General features: G+C 38.3%; 1 pseudogene; it reads right to left on the bottom strand.

Annotated features, from left to right (window-relative positions):
- Nucleotides 1-2,840: 2,840 nt before the first annotated feature.
- LOC116096361 lies at nt 2,841-2,939 on the bottom strand (annotated as a pseudogene).
- Nucleotides 2,940-4,720: the final 1,781 nt, after the last annotated feature.

Genomic DNA, 4,720 nt, shown 5'->3' with positions numbered 1-4,720 from the left:
GACTTGTTGTTTAGGATACGTGTATGGGAAAAGGAGGAATTAGCTAAAGGTACCTTGCAGCCTCCCAAGGACATATTAGGCCTTCTTTCTGTCTTGCTGTACTTCCTCATGAAGTATTTTGAAAGAGCAGTTCACTCTACTTCACATAGGCCAGTTTTCAAGCACAAAGGTTCACCAGAGGCCCTGAGGACAGGGAAGTGCAGCTTCTTCTCTCGCACTCCTGCTATGGAGAGGTGAGGGCTACACTTACTCCTCTCCTAACATGCTGGACAATACTTTATGCACTTCAGTAACATGCAGACAATTGGACTGAACTTTACCGTGTTGATTCTATTACAGAGAACTGAAGCAGAATTGTCTAGTTTCTTGGAAAGTTTGTTATGCTAAATGATGTTTTACTGGGGCACACAGGTGAAAGGATGTCTTGCTGAAGCAAACACATGAAATAATGCTTTCCTGAAGCAGACACAGGAGAAAGGATGTTTGGACATAGCAATCATGTGAAAGTATAAATATGACTCCACAGGCAGTAGGAGATGAGCACAGGGCATTGGTTGGGTTTGCTCTGCCTTACTATTCTTCCCTAAACACATGCATGTTTTCGTTAGCCTCACATAGCATTGTTGAGCTCAACTTAGTGAAAATTTCGACTTTGAGAGACATTCACCCAAGAACTGCTAATGAGACTCCTGTGGCAGTTTGCCACTTCAGCATCCTCACCTCTGGCTGGTTGGCAAGCCTCACAGTTTCTACAGGATTGAACCACAGCTGCCTGTATCTGCTTACTGAGAAGACTGTGTAGCTGCCAGTTCATGCCTGGTGTCTCTCTGCCTAGAGGACTGATCTGCAGCTGCTGAATTGTGATTGGTGTTTGCTACGGGACTGAACCGCTGCCAAAGAAGATCAAGCTCACCCCCAAAGAACTATTGATGAACAGGTCCACTTTCCCCCTCTCCTAATAACTTTACTCTTCCACTACCTCTGCTGGTGGTGGGCTAGAGGAGAGGTTGAACCCTTTTTAAAAGTAAGTTGCAAAAAATGTATGCCTACAGAGAACACTGAGGCTTTAGTGAATACTGGAACTGAGGATACCTTATTTTGGTGAAACTCTTAAAAGCATCAGAGATAAAGATGAGTAGTGAATGCCTTAGAAGAATGAACAGTATAGGTGGAGCAGATTCTAACTTTGACACTTATATATTTATATTTTTTTTTCTGGCAGAAAAATATGTTGGGGGTTCCAGGGCAAGGCTACTTTCTTATGAGGTATTAGTATGGGAAAGTGCTTAGAAATTCCACTCCCATGTATAAGCTAGTGCTACAATATTCAATGAAGGCCATATATAGATGGCATGTCCCTGTTGCTTATGACACCACTGTAATGCCAAAACACAGCATGTAGATGCTTAGAGAAGTATTACCAATGGTCCAGGTTACCTCTGGATCCTGTAAGTATACACTCAGCATGCCAGGACAGCTGCAAGTCCTAGTGCAGAAATCTCATGAATATAAGTGGAGAGGTCAACTCAAGTTAGATTGAAGGCTGGATCAGCAGGACAGAAACCATGTTGGATACTATAAGCCTAGTTAGTAAGCTATGGCTGGTAAAACTATAGGCCCAAGCAGGCAATAATCATGTGGTATTGTTTTGTTAAATATATTTTAAATGTCTTTCAAATTGTGTTCTACTCATTTCTTCATATTCCCATAGTTTATAGCTTTTATTGACTAGAAGGAAGGAAGATTCTGAATTCAATGGGCAATGATTAAATCACTTTAAAGCCTCTCTAGGTAACCATACTTCCTTACCAATCCAAGTGAAATTATTTTTCTCCTTCTGCCATGCAACTGTTTTTCTTTGTTAAGGCCCAGACTATGTCACTTAAGCTAGTCTATCATCTCTTCCTAACCTGAGGAATTTTTTCAAGCTATGACTCCAAATTTTCAGTGGAAAAGAACCCTAATTTTCAGAATACCTATTACCTGAATTTTAGAGACAAGGAGGCCCTTGTGCTTCTCTTAGGCCACATTCATTCGTTCATCTTATCCCCTTTTGTTGTTAGCTTCTTAGAGCCATGCCTAATGCCTGGAGCCACAGGTAACCTGTTCTTCTCTTTCAGCTTTCTCGTTGCTTACCTAGCCCTGATATTTCCAAGCTTAATCCTACTGGGTGAATGTTTTCTTTATCCAATATCCACTCAGCCACTGAATATGCCTGACCCCACAGTTGTGGCATGAAAAAGGCTGGATCTATAGGGCTAGTAATTTACAAATCTTTAAAGCTGTTTGGATTCTACAAGGAGTTTGTGTCTTTCACTGGCATGTTCTAGAGTAAGTTGCCCACATGGGGTGTCAAAAGAATGGTATAAGTAAGGCCCATAAAATGTTTGAATTTTAGTCAAGAAACTCCTGTCTCTTGGGAGTCAGGAAGGCTTTGGAAGTCTTTCTATTTTATTTTTTTCTTAGACACTTCTAAAATTAGCACAAAATATATAAGTTTTTATTAGGCATTTTCATATACATTTTTGTTGGCTGATTTTCTGCCCTGTTCATCTCATCTATCCAAGTCCCCTCATCTGCCCCTTTCCTCCCTAGAAGGCTTCATTGCACTGTCAGGTCACATGTACTCTATTACTACTCTGTCCCATCCCTCCAGTTTCTTAAGACTTCTGTTTTCCTTGAAAGGCTGCCTTTTATATCACATATACATACATATACACACATGAGCAAAAATCAAAATGCAGGATTAACATAAGAAAGATAGCATTAAGCATTTATCTTTCAATGTCTGGGATACTTGCTTCTATAGAATACGGAAACAGTGATCAGATACAAATAAGAAAAAAATGTAGCAGCTCTTTAACTGTATGTATGTTGTTGGGTGAACACCTCTTCTGTTCTTGACATGGAGTGCTAAACTTTTCTTTTCTGTACAATATAGGTTTATGATTCTTTGGAGATGTACCCTGACAATAAAAGAATCCCTTATGGAGCAAATGTAGAGAAAAGAATAATCATTTATTGCTTAGATTCAGATCAAGAGTCAGGGCTAAAGAAACATTTGTACTAATTGATCAGAAAAATTAAATTATGCATACCCAGAAGAAGAAAGGAAATTTAAAAATGCACCAGAAGCCAATGTTGATGAAGTTAGAAATTAAAGAGATAACATGATAAAAATCAGATTCATGAAACTGAAACCCTAACCAGACAGACAAAATTGAAGACCATTCACAGATTGTCAAGAAACAAACAAACAAACAAACAAAGGAAAGCCACTATAAAACCTATTGCAATGAGCAGGATAAATTTGAGTACAGCATTCAAAAGGTCTTTGAGGCTTTTTGTATATCAGGCTATACACTATTTGTTGTGGCAATGGGTATGTTGGTTCTGTGATGCCATTTGTTTCTGCCTCCACAATCCCTAACTTTCCTTAGAGACTGGTTATACACAATATAAGGTACAAAGCCTTTTGGGTTTCTTCCCTCTGCAGTGGTGGTGAGCTAATGCCTGGCTTAGGACTAAATGAAGTCATTCAGTCTTTCCTTGTCCCTTTGCCCTGGCCTTCACCATGGGCTTCTCTACACTGTTTTCATCTTTATGGTGATGGATTGCAATTAAGTATTTGCATTAGTGAAGAAAATGGGATATTCTATGAATTCAGTTACTCAAATATGAACACTTTCCTTTGAAACAAGGCCTGGTATTTCAAATGGTCATTCCTGCTCACTCTTCTGCAAGAATTAGCTGGGACTTTTCTACATTCTTTCCTATCTAAAGAAAAAGGAGAATCTAGAGCAAATCTCAGGAAAGTGTCCTGAGGTTGTCCTCCAGAGCTGCTATGTCTCATATCTGTCCTTATTGAGATTCAAGTATAGGTCCTTGGTAAAACATGATCCCTTGCCTACTATCACTGGATCTTGTAGAGTAATGCGTGCCTGGCATTCCATTGTCTTCATCCGTCTCTCCTACTTGTCTGCAGAAGTTTGCCATGTGCAGAGGGACAGCCTTAGTCCTCCCTCTAAGACAACAGTTCTCACCCTGTGAGTTGTGACCCATTAGGGAATCACATATTAGATAAACCTGCATATACAATTTTTATATTACTATTCATGATAGCAAAATTTTGGTTATAAAGTAGCAATGAAAATAATTTTATGGTTTGGGGCCACTTCAGCATGAGGAAATGTATTAAAGAATTGCAGCATTAGGAAGGTTGAGAAGGTTAAGGCATGTCAGAAATGCTGCCTTTCAGGTGGTTTCATATCATACTTGCTTGTGTCAGTGACAGGGACTTTTTAGTACCTTCTATGCTCAAACTACATAGAAGGCAGTCATAACCCAACAAGGTTCTTTTATGAAGAATACATGGAGTCTCAAAGTCTAAACAATTACAATGTGTGTCAACATAAAAAAATCATACCAGGATTCCTTTTAACACAATAGGCTTAAAACTGTATTCAGAAAAACTGTACAGAAAGAAAACTGAATGACCTTGTGGAGGCCAGCTGATAAAGGAATGCTTTCTTAAGGAAGAATTATAACATATTTGTACTTTTAATTTTTGCAGCAAAAATATATATAATCTGTATATTATGAAAAATGTACAATGTTATATACTTGACATCTATTATTTATACATTATATATTATAAATTATATATGAATATATTATAAACATTTACATATAATGAGTATATTTTCTACATAATATATTT

This window comes from Mastomys coucha, chromosome X, assembly GCF_008632895.1.
Source record: "Mastomys coucha isolate ucsf_1 chromosome X, UCSF_Mcou_1, whole genome shotgun sequence".
NCBI classification, from domain to species: domain Eukaryota; kingdom Metazoa; phylum Chordata; class Mammalia; order Rodentia; family Muridae; genus Mastomys; species Mastomys coucha.
The sequence above is the reverse complement of the archived record's forward strand: the minus strand, read 5'-3'. Positions and strand labels throughout refer to the sequence as shown.